Genomic DNA, 15,171 nt, shown 5'->3' with positions numbered 1-15,171 from the left:
ATAGAAAGCTATCCAGTGCTCATGGATTAAAAAAATTAATGCCATGAAAATGTCTCTTATACCGAACGTGGTCTACAAAACAGTGCAATCCTATCAAAATTCCAATGTCATGTTTCACAGAATAGAAAAGAACAATCCTAAAATTTCATATGAAACAACAGAAAAACCCAAATAGCCAAAGAAATCATCAGCAAACAGAACAAAGCTAGAGGCATTACACTACATGATTTTAAATTATATTACAAAGCTATAGTAACTAAAACATCAGGGTACTGGCATAAAAATAAACATGTTGACCAATGGACCAAAATAGCCCAGAAATAAATCTGTACATGTACAGTTAATTAATTTTTGATAAAATGCCAAGAATACATAATGGTAAAAGGATAGTGTCTTCAGAAAATCGTGCTAAGAAAATTGTAAGTCCACATGCAAAGGAATTAAATTGGACTCTTTTCTTATACCATATACACACATCAACTCAAAATGGATTGAATACTTAAATGTAACACTTATAATATAAAACTATAAAAAGAAAACATATGGGGAAAACTGCATAACATTAGGTTTGGCGATAATTTTTTAGAATTGACTCAAAAGCAGAAAATAGACAAATAAATTACATCAAACTTAAAAATTTCTGCATAGTGAAGGAAACAATTAACAATGTGAAGAAACAGTCTACAGATTGGGAGAAAATATTTGTAATCCACACACCCAATAAGGGGCTAACATTCAAAGTGTATAAGAAGCTCAGGCAACCAGTAACAAGAAAACAAATAATTTAATTTAAAAATGAGCAAGGGGCCGGGCACAGTGGCTCATCCCTCTAATTCCAGTACTTTGGGATGCCAAAGTGGGTGGATCACAAGGTCAAGAGATTGAGACCATCCTGGCCATTGCATCAGGAAAATGCAATTAAAACTACAATGAGCCATCATCTCACACCTGTCAGAATGGCTGTTATCAAAAAGAGAAGCTGTTGGTGGGAATGTAAATTCGCACAGCCTTCATGGAAAACTGTATGATGTTCCTTTAAAAATTACAAATAAAACTAGCGTTTGATCCTGCAATTCCGCTTATGGATATTTACCCAAAAGATTTGAAATCAGTTGATTGAAGAGACATCTGCACTCTCACTGCCATTGCAACACTATTCACAATAGCCAAGATATGGAATCAACCAAGTGTTCATCAACGGATGAATGGGTGAAGAAAATGTGGTGGACATACACAATGAAATACTATATTCAGCCAGGAGAAAGAATAAAATTCTGTCATTTGCAGCAACATGGCAGGACCCGGAGGATATATGCTAAGCGAAATAAGCCAGGCACAGAAAGACAAATACTGCATGATCTCCCTTACATGTGGAATCTAAAAAAGTTAAACTCGAAGAAGCAGAGAGTGGAATGGTGGTTACCAGGGTCTGGGGGTAGAGGTAGGGTAATGGAAAGACATTGGTTAGAGGATTCAAAATTCCAAGCAGACAGGAGGAATGCATTCAGCAAGGTAATTGTACCTTGGAACCGTGTACTGTATACTCCGTAACTGCTAAGAATTTTAAATTTTCTCACCACAGAAAATAAGCATGGGAAGTAATGAACATGTTCATTAGCTTGATTTAGTCAATCCATAATGGATACATATCTCTAAACATCAACTGAAAAATAAATGCATAATTAGTAAAATAAAAATAAATCCACACACGCACACCACGTCACCTAGCAGTTCTACCTAATCTATTATATAATGTGCAGCATCTAATATGTCATATAATGTGCTTCTTTATCTTACTGTGGTTTTCCCACTAAAATTTAAGCTTAACAAAGGTAGGGATTTTTATGTTTTTTTCCATGTTGTGTCTCTAGCAACTCTCGCAGTTGGACACTAAATAAATATTGAATGAATAAGTGAATGGAGAGAGGGAAGGAAGGGAGGAACGAGGGAGGAAAAGAAGGGAGGGAAGGCCGGGCGCAGTGGCTCACGCCTGTAATCCCAGCACTTTGGGAGGCCGAGGCGGGTGGATCACGAGGTCAAGAGATCGAGACCATCCTGGTCAACATGGTGAAACCCCGTCTCTACTAAAACTACAAAAAATCAGCTGGGCATGGTGGCGCGTGCCTGTAATCCCAGCTACTCAGGAGGCTGAGGCAGGAGAATTGCCTGAACCCAGGAGGCGGAGGTTGTGGTGAGCCGAGATTGCGCCATTGCACTCCAGCCTGGGTAACAAGAGCGAAACTCCGTCCCAAAAAAAAAAAAAAAAAAAAGAAGGGAGGGAAGAAGGGAGAAAGAAAGGAGGAAGAAGGAAGGAAAATACAGAAAGCAGGGAGAGAGGAAAGAGATGAGAATGTTATGTGCTCCTGAGTGACTATGGGAAATCTCTTTTGGGTACCAAGTTAGATTTTTAAATCACGTGGTGCACTAGCACATAGCAAATATTCAAAGACCACGTGCTGCTTTAATGAGCAAGCTTCCCTAACTCGTGTCTTTGGCTTCCCTTAGTTACCACAACCTCCTCTTTTTCTCCCAACCAGAGAAGATCTGTAATGGAATTCTTGGGCCTTCAGGGGGCCACGGGACAAATTCTGCAGCGGGAGAATCACTTCCTACCTCTTCTTCCTCCCGGCAGAAATTGGAGCAAGTCCTCTGAGGCTTCCATGCCCACTGCTCAGATGTACCTTCTCAGAGCTAAAAACACTGCAGGGGCCGAGCGCGGTGGCTCACACCTGTAATCCCAGCACTTTGGGATGGATCATCTGAGGTCAGGAGTTCGAGACCAGCCTGGCCAAACTGGTGAAACACCGTCTCCACTAAATTTACAAAAACTAGCTGGGCGTGGTGGCAGGTGCCTATAATCCCAGTTACTTGGGAGGTTGAGGCAGAGAGACCAGTAAATTTTAAAAAAAAAAGGCTTTGGTTCTTGGCATGTAGAAAAGCTGCTCAAATCACTCAAGTGGGTGCTCTGTGAAAATAAACTTCCATTGGTTCCAGTTTTATTTCACCTTGCCTGTAAGTGCAAGGACTGTTTACAGAGGCACGCCCAGCGGTCTAGGCCCATTGTAGGACCAAAATGTTGACGCTGAACATTTTGTTTTCTATGCTTGCTTTAGCTGGGGACTCACAAGTTCAGACAGCCACAGGAACCAGTGCTGTGGTGGAGTAGGCTGCGTTGGGGGCTGTGGTAAACTAGACGGGTCATGCTGACACCCAGTTCCACTGAGGGTGGCCATGGATGTAGGGTTGCAGAGTTGTCACATCTCCACCTCTCTCTGTCTCTCTTTCTTCTTCTCTCTCATTGTCTCTTTCTCTCTCATTCTTTCTGTCTCATTCTCTCTCTGAGTCTCTTTCTCATTCTGTCTTTCATTCTCTCTCTCACTCTCTCTCATATCTGTCTCATTCTCACTTGTTCTCTTTCTCATTCTCTCTCATTCTTTCATTCTCTCTTGTTCTCTCAGTCTGTCTCACCCTCATTTTCTTTCTCACTCTCTCTCTTATTCTCTTTCTCTCATTCTCTCTTTCATTCTCCCTTTCTCATTCTCTCTCATTCTTTCATTTTCTTTCTCATTCTCTTTCTCTCTCAGTCTGTCTCATTCTCTTTCTCTTCTTTCTCTCTCTTATTCTCACTCTTTCCCTCATTCTCTGTCTCTGTCTCATTCTCTCTTTCTGTCTTATTCTCGCTCTTTCTCTCTCATTCTTTCTCCCTGTCTCATTCTCTCTTCCTCTCTCTCATCCTCTCTCATTTTTCTCCCCAAGATAAGCTGAATGTCTGAATTTTCTATGAATTGCCATTTTTAAATGCTACAAAATGACTCAATTTGCTTAGATTCCGTATTGTTCATTTATTAAATGCATACAGTACAGAGTTGTGCAAACGTCACCAGAATCTAATTTTGAGAACATTTACCTCATCCCAGTAAGAAACAGTGCTCCCCTTAGTGGTCATCCCTCATTCTACTCCCATCCCCCCCAGCCTAGACAATTACTACTCTATAAAATAGATTTGCCTATTCTGGACATTTTATATAAATGAAATAATACCATACATGGTCTTTTGTGACTGGCTTCTTTCACTTAGTGTACTGTTTTGGGGGTTATCTTTGGTTTGGCCTATATCAGAACTTTGTATCTTTTTGTTGGTGGTAGTAAATAATATTCTATTGTATGGCTACATGACATTCTGTCTGTTTATTCATTGGCCATCAAACAAGGCATGTCACACTCTGGACCCAGCCCTGGGGGACCAATTTTTCACCACGCAACAGCCTCCTGGCTGGTGTCCCCATCTCCTGTTTAATGCCCCTGCCCTCTGTTGACAGAGGGTGTGGTTACAACCAGCCAGACAGCCCAGGGTAGAAACGTCGGGACAGTTTTTCTAAACCAAGGCTCTGCGCGTGTCACTCTCCTCCCTCCCCAAATTCATGCTGAAGTTGCTCTCCTCTCTTGGCTTCAGGGTGAACACCCAGATCCTTCATCCAGCACACACACTTTTGCAAGACCTGGTCCCACCACCCTCCACACCCTGCCCTGGTAAACCCTGTGCTGTAGCCCACCAGGGCACCCTCTCCTCTTGAAGCCTGGGCATGTACAGTCCTCTGTCCTCTTGCTCATGCTGTCCCTCTGGTGTACAATTCACACATCGCGGGTCATTCTCTTCCACTGGGTGGGAAGCTGTTCTGGAAGGGGAGGTGTTCCTTCTCCATTGCTGTCTCTGTCCTCAGGACCTGGGACATAGCAGGTATGTAATGAATGCCTGATGGTGGAATAGGTGCAGGCTGCTCCTCCAACTAAAATGCCCTTTCCATGACTTCACGAGATTTCAGTTCCTCGGGGACAAGCTTTTCCCCCTATTGTTAAAAATTTAGTCCACGCAATAATTTATCAAGGCTTAATTTGCATGCACTGAGGTGCAACCATTTAAGTGTGTATTTTGATGTGTTTCAAGAAATGTTCACCCATGGATTATACTCATGTGGCCACAGCTGCCATCAAAATATAGAACAGCCCCATCACCCCAGAAAGCTCCTCTGCGCCCCTTCCAGGTCAATGCCCTCACACCCCATCTGAGGCAACCACTGATCCCTCCTGACGCCAGAGCTGGGTGTTGGTGGCTGTGGGGCTCCATTGGGACGGACTGAGTTAGGGCACGGTCTTGCGTGTCTGTTTTCATTTGCACGGCGCAGCATCTGTGCGATTCAGCCACGCAGTCGGGTCTGTATTGAATTCATTCTTTTTGCCCCATTCCCAGCACAGTGCCTGTCTGTCAAATTGAACAGACTTCAATTGCTGTGAGACGATTCATAGCAAATTGTGTGTTTTTCATGAATAAAGGAAAAAGTTGCAGCGTGCTCCAGGAGGTGGAAAAGAGAAAGAAGCCCACCCTGACCCTTCACTTCTGTTCTCACCTGACCAAGTCTGGAGTGCAGGAAGAAAAGGCGTGAGGGCTTTTTTTCAGGAGACAGAGGGGCTGCCAGGGTCCAAATCAGAGGTAGAATGGTACATCCAACTCAAACTGAAACAAACAATCCAAGCCTAAGGCTTAAATCAGAAATTAATCTCTGCTGGTGAAGCAGGAAAAGGCCGGGAAACAAACCTCTCCAACACCAAACTGGGAAGGAAAGGGGTGATTTATTCGGCCGGGAGCAAGGCAGCATAGCTGGCTAACAGCCAAGCTCGTCTAACAAAGGAAATCTCTGCCTTTATAAAGGCTTACAACTCTAGATATTACACGTGACAGGGCCTTGGGTTTACAGCTTTAGAAATTACAGGTGAAAGGGTCTTGGGCTTACAACTCCAGAATTTACATGTGGAAGGGTCTTGGGCCGGTGGGGTAGGCATCGGGTATAGTGACTTAGGCTGGGTTTGGTCTTGTTTTTTTTTTTTTTTGTTTTTTTTTGTTTTTTTTTTTGAGGCGGAGTTTCGCTCTTGTTACCCAGGCTGGAGTGCAATGGCGCGATCTCGGCTCACCGCAACCTCCGCCTCCTGGGTTCAGGCAATTCTCCTGCCTCAGCCTCCTGAGTAGCTGGGATTACAGGCACGCACCACCATGCCCAGCTAATTTTTTGTATTTTTAATAGAGACGGGGTTTCACCATGTTGACCAGGATGGTCTCGATCTCTTGACCTTGTGATCCACCCGCCTCGGCCTCCCAAAGTGCTGGGATTACAGTCTTGAGCCACCGCACCCGGCCTGGTCTTGTTTAAGTAAAAACAATACCTTCCTTCTGGAAAGATTCCTCCATACCGTGCCTGCACTATCTACAGGAGAGTGATTAAGGTGGAGCCCAGCCTGCCAGCCTTTACTTCTCCTATTGAAATGCAGTGTGGAACTCAAGGAGGGCGGATGGTCTTAGATGCTTAAGTGTGATTCAGGGTCTCCTCCCTTACTGGCAGTTTCTATGAACTCTTTTCCAGGTAAACATCACATGTGAAAGTAAGTGCATGTCATTCTAAGATAACTAGATAAGAACTAAATTTACAGTCAATACCGCAGAACTGTAGAAATTATGCAACACAGTGCTTAATAGAATTAAGTGGGAATCTATATCTTTTTCTCAATAAGGCTTTATTGAATAAATGGAGTCATAGTCTATGTGTTTTTCTGTGCCTTTGCAATTTCTCAAATTAAAGACAAATGGTCTCTTCTTGGCCTTTTGCCTAAGATCAAGTGGAAGATAAGTAAATGGTAGTTGAATGAAAGAAACCAGAAAAAAGTTATTGTTGGGGTGTGTGGGGTGTGCCTTGCCTCCGTGGTCCCACCTCGTTTCTCCCAAGAGGTAGCTACACTAACTGGGATACGTCTCCAGCCTGCTCTTTCGGCTTTAATCCACAGTGGGTCCTGCTCTCTTCATTGCCTGCGTGTCAGCTAAGTTTCAGATCACCCCTGTTTACTGTTCTAAAATGAGGCCCCCTCTTTTTTGCAGAATCTTTCTGAACCATGCATCCAAATGTCACATTTCCAAACGTGTTGTGAGCTGAGAAGTCCAAGTCAGAAACTTCAAAGCTAGCACTTGTAATGGGAATTCTGACCGACAGTCCCTTAATTACAGTCTTTAAATATGCACAGTCCCTGACTGAGCCAGGCTTTCTGAGGAAAATTCCTGCCTCACTGGTTGAAAATGTGAACAGTGGGGTATAATTCCCTGAGCTGCAAGGAGCCACAGATCAGAGAGAATGCAGGAGGAACTCTAAAGATCCTTCTAGGATGAATTTTGTCCTTTGCAGATGGTATCAAATCCGAAAGCGGGGACGGCGGGGGCAAGGAGAAACAAATATTGTTTGGTCTCAAAGCTGATACACACGGTTTATTTGGCGGTGTTTGGATAAGTTAGAAAGCAAAGATAGCAGAGGAGGAATAGGTGTATCCTGGAGGAAGAACACGCACGCTGGTGAGTGGGAAGGGGCTAAGCACAGGGTGGCTGGGTCGGGCACAGTGGTTCACGCCTATAATCTCAGCATTTTGGGAGGCCGAGGAGGAAGGATCACTTGAGGTCAAGAGTTGGAGGCCAGCCTGGTCAACATGGTAAAACCCCATCTCTACTAAAAATACAAAAATTAGCTGAGCGTGGTAGCTCGTGCCTATAATCCCAGCTACTACTCAGGAGGCTGAGGCAGGAAAATCGCTTGAACCTGGTAGGTTGAAGGTTGCAGTGAGCTGACATCACTGCACTCCAGCCTGGGCGACAGAGCAAGGCTTCATCTCAAAAAGAAAAACAGAGTGGCCCCAAACAAGGTAATTTCACTGATCATGGACTCCAGTGACCTGACACTGACAGGGACCAGGGGAACACGCTGGCCCCTGCACGCCCTGGGCCACATCACAGCAACTCCTTCTTACTGCCTCCAGCCGCAGGATGTGCTGTGTCTCAGGCGGTGGCAGCATGCAGGTGACTTCTCCGTCAGAGCCCCAGAAGGCAGCGCAGTGTCACGTTTGACAGTCCTACACCACGTTGAGAGCAGAGACCTTGTTGTTTCACCCCCACGATGTGCTCAGCCAACAAGAACGTCAAGCTGGCATGGCCGCTACCACAGCCCCAATTTAATGAGAGACAGTAACATCGATATGTAGTTTGATGACCAGTTAGCAGGAAATTTAGGGCAAAACCACAGAAAGGACCAGACCAGCGCGGATTTAAGTCCTGATGCTGCCACTGAACAGCTATGTGGCTTTGCCCGTGGGCCAGAGTTACCAGGTAAAACACAAGCACCCAACTAAATCTGAATTTCAGTTACACAACAAATAATTTTGCACATATAGCGCATACTCATACTAAAAGCTTATCCATTGTTCATCTAAAATCCAAAGTTAAGTGAGTCCTCTGATTTGAATTTGCTAAATCTGGCCAATGACTTTCTCTTGCTGAACCTCCTTTTCCTACCGTATCCAAGCAGGCAGCGGTGCGTGTCTCAAGGAGGTTTGAGACCAGCTGAGATGCCGCTGACCCAGCACAGGGTTCTTACGCTGGTGACCCTCATGGGCTCTGAGTGTGGTTAACAGCTCTCAATGCCTCTTCTCCTTCCTCGGGATCTTTGTCTGCCTTTTAGCTCTTTCCAAATGTTAAAATTTCCATAAAGGCGATGTATGTGTCCCCATGGCAGAACGTTTCTTTTCTCACCATAGAAATCAATTTATTGTATATTTCAAAATAACTGAAAGAATAAAATTGGAGTGTCCCTAACAGAAAGAAGTGATCGATGCTTGAGGCGATGGATACCCCAGTTGTTCCTATCTGATCACGACACATCGTATGCTTGTATTGAAATATCACCTGTACCCCCATAAACAGGTGCAGCTATTATGTATCCATAATTCAATATAGAAGTGAATAAAAAGGAAATTATAAGAAACTCAGGGTCAGAGGCAGGAAAGGAAGGCAGGACTTGAAGGGGACCTTGATGTCTCCTCAATCCAAGACTTATCTGAGGATACTGCTCTTCCCCACCCCATGGTTCTGTTTTTGGCTGTCAAACACATTCTGGGTAGGGCCGTGTTGGCTCACACCTGTAATTCCAGCACTTTGGGAGGCCAAAGCAAATGGATTACCTGAGGTTAGGAGTTTGAGATCAGACTGACCAACATGGTGAAACCCCATCTCTGCTAAAAGCACAAAAATTAGCCAGACATGGTGGCACATGCCTGTAGTCCCAGCTACTCGGGAGGCTAAGGCAGGGGAATCACTTGAACCCAGGGGATGGAGGTTGCAGTGAGCTGAGATGGTGCCACTGCACTCCAGTTGGGGCAACAGAGCGAGACTCCATCTCCAAATAAATAAATTAAATTAAATTTAAAAACAGCATTCTGTATCTCTCTTTCAGAGCCAGATGTGGCTGGTGTGTCTCTAATCAAACCCCCCTGCCTTTCAAAGAGCCAGGAGGGAAATATTGTTAACTTGAGATCCACTAGGAAGTGGAAATAATGCACTCAGCTTCTCCCATCCACTCGCCTCGCACACTTTGACCAGGGAGTCCCACTAACCACTGTCGGCAAACACGCGCTTCACAACAGCTGTGGCCACGTTTTACGCCATTCTGCCACATCCAACATAACGTCTAACTGCATATGTGCATCAATAATCTTTTATGACATCATAATGCATTTTAGTGTGTGGATGGTTATTATCTTTTAGAGGCCACCATTTAGATTTATGGAGCAAAAGAGGAAAGTTTTTTAAAAATGTAATCTAATTAATCTGAGTGCACTTGGATGCCCATTAAAATTCACCTGTCTGGGATTTTCCATTTATCATGATTACGACGGAACAGCCATTCTAAGAAAGAGGCTGCCTCTTCATTTAATACCAAATGATGATTTATTATCCTGAACGCTTTTAGGAATGCTTTAGACTTAATGGATAGGTCTGTGTGACGAATTCTCTATTCACGCTGTACAATTAGACATGTTGTCCCTTCATGTAGAACACACCCCCAAGATAGCAGGGACCATGGCTCACGGAGCGCGGACACGATGGTCCCATAGAGCCAGCAGCAGGGGAAGGGAGACTGTCCTTTAGGTAGCTAGCAGGTGAGCAACCTCTCTCTGATTGCAGAGGTCAAGGCCACTGGCCCCCAGACAGTGCCTGTCCCTTCATGAAGCTTGGCGTCGCCCGGCATGGGCTGGAGAGTTGCGTCCTTGGACCTATCAATTCCCCACGATTGGTACTCCCTGCTCCAGCACTGAGACAGGAGAATAGGACCTGGAGACAGCAAGCCTAAAGCCAACCTGATGCTGGCTTCTCGGAATTGAACAAAAAGAAACACCCCACCTCTCCATGCCCAAGTGACAACTGATCAGAGACCCCACCCTCTACAAAACCCCCTTTCCCCTACATCACAAACAAGAAATACCTCTGATTGGTCACGGGCCATCCTTAATTTGCATAGAGTGTAACCAACTGGAGGCCTCTAAAGGGTATCTAGGGGTGTTACCAAATTCTTTTAGCTTCGTAAAAACCCTAAAGAACATTGCAATCAGGGCTTTTGAGTCGCTTGCTCCAGCCTGCTCCCACTCTGCAGAGGGTACTTTTGCTTTAATCAATCTGTGCTTTCGTTGCTTCATTCTTTCGTGGCTCTGTTTCGCTCAGTGCGAAAAGTCACAGTCATGACTTCCCAGCCAGTAACAGAAGGGGGAGCTTCCTTTCATGAGTACAAGCAGCAGGCACTTGCCCTGGGGCCTCCTTCCTGTTTTGGGCCTCGGGAGCAGCTTTCCTATTCAACCACACGCAAGGGCAGCATTGCCCACCTGGCAGTCCACTTCCCCTCAACCTGTAGACCCTATAATTGGGAGGCAGGACCCTGATGCTAGACTGTGCAAACCTGACAGGATATCACCAGGACAGGGGTTTCCCAGGGGACTCCAAAGATGAGAGACTAGACCACACTGACTTACTCAGTCTCTGTCCAGACCCCACAGAGTGCCGAGCCGCCCCTTGTCCTGCCTGCAAACAGGGAGGGCTGGTGTGTCTAATGGAACTGGCCCAGAGCAGCAAGCCCTGGATCTCCCTGGGTCCTCTGCAAGGTGGTGACACTTCTTGGGTAAAGCGGTCCCTCACTGCCTTTCTTGGACCAACTCTTCACCCCTGCATGGCACAGGGATCCATCCTCAGTAACCACAGCCCTGAAGCGTTTGGGAAATGCCCCCTCCCACACTTCACCCCTACTGAACTCGTGATGGGCTTCCATATGGCCTGGAAATGGCCTTTGTGAGCTCCCCCAGGGCCCACAGACATCAGAGCATCCCAGAAACAGGCCTTGGACCAGCCAGGAGGATGTACCCAGAAATCCCCCAGATACCAACACCTGCACCCCCCGTACCTGCTGAGGTGTAAGGGCGACAGTAAAACCCAAGTGGCTGGAGCTCCCAGTATGTGTGCTGACTGGGGAAGACCTAGGAGAAAGAAGGAGGTGGCCAGAGTGTAGGTAACAAGGACCCCTCTCCTGGGGCGCCTTGCCCACCTGCAGCCAGTCTATTCTTCAACACTGGTGCCTGAGTTCAGGGATGGGCTGTCTTTCCATCCAGCCTCATTCCTCGCCCCAGACCTTTCACTCTCTCCATCATTCTGATAAAACTCCCACGACACACCCTCTCTGTGCAGCGGCTTCCAGGCGTCAGGGCTGTCAAGCTATGATGACAAAGACAGAACTTCTGCCCTCGAGAATTGTGAAATGTGGCTTCATCCAATTCAGCATCCAGCCCCACAGGCGTGGTTTTTTCTTTATTTTCAATAGAAACATAGGTATAGTTTATCCTCCAGATTCATCCCAGGCCCCATGCTCCCCTGCAATAAACTCCTGGCCCACAGGACTTGGTATTTGTTATTTGACTGGACCCTCCGGGCTTCTGAGTGAGAAATCTCTAATCCTAAGTTGCAAACACAGACCCAGTGCCAAAGAACGCACAGTCCTGGGAGTTGGGGTGGTGGGGAGGCCAAGGTGTGTATAACCAACTCCAGCACCAAACAGAGCAAACAGCACCGACTCTGGGGCCACAAGCCATGCGCCATGAAGAGGCAGAGGGAAGGCCAGTGGAATCCACTCAAATGTGCAGGAGGGCTTCCTGGAGAAGCAGATGTCACAAACGAGCCCTGAGGAATGACTTCGTATCTGAGCACTGGTGATCAGCGCACATTGCATAATCTAAGCATGGCGTGTTCAGCATTAATGAGGGTCCTTGGCAGGACTCAGTGCCCAATGAATTCACAGGACCAGTGACTTCAGCTGGGCTCTGCAGAGAAAGAGACTGATACAAGGGATTCCTAGCAAGATGTGTGTTAGGAGATGATCCCAGGACCCACAGATGATGGGGTGGAGGGTGAGACAGGGAGGAGCAGAAAGCCCGCAGAGCATGCATTAGTGAGAAGGTTACTGCCGTGGGCAGCCAGAGCACAATCTTGCCAGGGACCACGCCTCACAATGGCTGCACGCGAGGGACAGAGGAGCTGGGGCATTTATCCACGCACTCTTGCTGGCATTGACTGAGGGCTGCTCCTGGAGGTGCTGACCTCGGGACAGTTCCAGCCAGCCTTGCATGCAGGTAGCAAAGCAGGTTCCTGCAGCCAGAGAAAAGGCCTCGGCGGCGTCTTGGCACTTGCAGCAGGAACCAGGTGTGTGTGTTTGTGTGTGTGCATGGTGTGGGACAAAAGGGATCTAAGAGGGGGGCACGAGACAGCATCGTCTGCCACAGGGGACAATGCATGGGCAGATGGGCAGGACCATCAGAAAAGCCCTTCTTTTATATTTTTATTTTTTTTTGTGACGGAGTCTTGCTCTGTTGCCCAGGCTGGAGGGCAGTGGCACTTTCAGGGCTCACTGCAACCTCCGCCTCCCAGGTTCAAGCGATTCTCCTGTCTCAGCCTCCCGAGTAGCTGGGATTACAGGTGTGCGCTACCACACCCAGCTACATTTTGTATTTTTAGTAGAGACGGGGTTTCACCATGTTGGCCAGGCTGGTCTCGAACTTCTGACCTCAAGTGATCTGCCTGCCTCAGCCTCCCAAAGTGCTGGGATTATAGGCGTGAGCCATTGCGCCCAGTCCACACAAGCCCTTCTAAGTGAAGTACAGGTGGGAAGTACAGGTGCTCACTGGGTGCAGTGGGAGGAGAGGAGCATGTTGCTTGTGCCTGGCATGAAGAACTCCCACCTGGGGCCATAGGGCCTGCTAAGCATCCTCCAAAGGCCTCCACAGGCAAATCCCTCAAAGTTTCAATACATAGAGGATGGCCACATAATGGTGCAGTGTGAAGCCCTGTGACAAGCTGACCAGGGGCACCTGGGTGGTCCTGGTGGAAAGTGTACATGGAGGTAGAGGGAGGGTGTCTAGTCTTCCGACAGTGTTATTTGACTTATGTCTGTTCCTGTCTGGCCTCTCCTAGTCCTGGGGTCCTAGAGTTAGAAGGGGAGGTGGGTGGGGAAGCAGAGTGTGGATGTGGAAAGCGTTTCAGGATAAACATAAGCAGATAAGAAGCATGGCGTCCACTGGCCTCAAGTTACAGACAGAGGGAAGATGCAAAGCTTAGGGGACACCCGTGACAGTGACCCCCCACACACCCTACCAGGGTGAAGCATTTGGAGAAGGTCCAGGTCAGATTCATCTTAGAAGTCATCAGAAGTTGCTAAAACACCTATCACAGAGCCTAGCACATAGGATGCATTTAATATATATTTATACAACATTTCATTTTAAAAATGCCTAACATTCAGTCAAAACATCTCTTCGGCCTTTGAAGATCAAATAAGATTTAACCAAATTCAACCCTTTAATTTTTTTTCTGAGTTCTGTTTCCCAAAAACAATGTTTTAGCAAAGGACAGATGTGACGTTGAGAGGAAAGATTTCATAAACTTAGGAATCAAGGTTCTTTATACATAGGACCATGGAGGCTCATCACTGATCAATTAGTTAGACCCCGCATCAGCATCTTTGAGAGTTAACTAATCCTGGATCCTGAACACAAAATCCAAACATTCCTGCAGTTATTGACAGGCATAGATAGCCTGAGTCAAGACAATGCATGGCACTAATTATTTTTATTTTTTTTAAGACAGGGTCCGCCTGTGTCACCCAGGCTCGAGTGCAGTTGTGTGATCATAGCTCACTGCAGCCTTCACCTCCTGGGCTTAAGTGATCCTCCCACCCCGGCCTCCTGAGTAGCTGGGACTACAGGTGTGTGCCACCACTCCTGGGTAATTTTTAATTTTTTTTTAGAGACATGGTCTTACCATGTTCCCCAGGCTGGTTTCAAACTCCTGGGCTCAAGGGATCCTCCTGCCTTGGCCTCCCAAAGTGCTGGAATTGCAGGTGTGAGCCACCATACCAGGCCACATCTCATTTATATTAAATGGATTATTCCTAACAACTGATTCTTAAGTAATTATTCTTCTGACCCGTTAGCATGGAGCTTGGACCCAATAACAAATATTTGTGACCTAAAATTGAGGTACAGCTCAATCCTCCAAATCTTTGCTTACCCTCACCAAGGATCCCCCCCAATCCCTGCATACAGCACTCTGTCAAAGCCCGGCTTTCACCCTGAGCTGCTTCCTTACAGAACATGGACCTGTGTTACCAACAGAGCCTCCTCCATCTCCATCCTACCTCCGACCTCAGAGAGATGCCAGCAAGATGGATGCAAACTTTGCCAAGGAAAGGTCTTGAGAAAGTCAAATGCCATCATTATTAATTCCCCGCCGTTTGGCTGGGATGGAAGCCACTGGTGCACCGATGGAAGAGGCTTGACTCCAAATAAATAAACACACGTCCTTTGGGCAGATGTCGGGCCAGCTCCGGCTGTTAACTGATGGCCCCGTGCTGTGGTGGCAAGCGCAGCATGGGGAGGCGAGGTGACGCTGGCAGCCTGGAGTCTTCCGTCTCATCGCGACAAGCAGTCTGGAACCTTGGCCATATTTCCAAATCCATCTCTTTGAACCGACACAGACAGCTTAATGAAGCAATATTTATGGAACGGATACTGGGGAGATGGCTGCTCCCTCTCTCTGACTCCTATTTTTAATATTTGATCTGGCAAACCTATTATTAAAGGAGTATTTCATCTGATTACTCTTCTGTTTGACTGCACATGTTACTCATGCATGCTGGGTGCCCGGGGAAATTATACCGACCAGTTGGGGAGTTTTATGATGTCACTCTTCCAAACGGTCCTTTGCTCCGAGTATAATTA

At 46.6% G+C, this 15,171-nt stretch overlaps 1 long non-coding RNA gene across 2 annotated transcripts in view; it reads right to left on the bottom strand.

The window, feature by feature from the left end:
- Nucleotides 1–3,831: 3,831 nt before the first annotated feature.
- Nucleotides 3,832–15,171, bottom strand: part of LOC116530810 — a 146,602-nt gene continuing 135,262 nt past the window's right edge. Inside the window, exons 2-3 of one of the 2 annotated variants that reach the window (XR_004260146.1) lie at nt 5,406–5,512; nt 3,832–5,256 (exon numbers count right to left, since the gene is read on the bottom strand). This is a non-coding gene — a long non-coding RNA (uncharacterized LOC116530810). Of the gene's footprint in view, nt 5,513–15,171 lie in introns of both variants that reach the window. The other variant, XR_004260145.1, reaches the window with a different exon arrangement.

This window comes from Sapajus apella, unplaced genomic scaffold, assembly GCF_009761245.1.
Source record: "Sapajus apella isolate SASKATOON/1434 unplaced genomic scaffold, GSC_monkey_1.0 scaffold68, whole genome shotgun sequence".
Lineage (NCBI taxonomy): Eukaryota > Metazoa > Chordata > Mammalia > Primates > Cebidae > Sapajus > Sapajus apella.
This window is presented reverse-complemented; position numbering and strand designations above follow the sequence as displayed.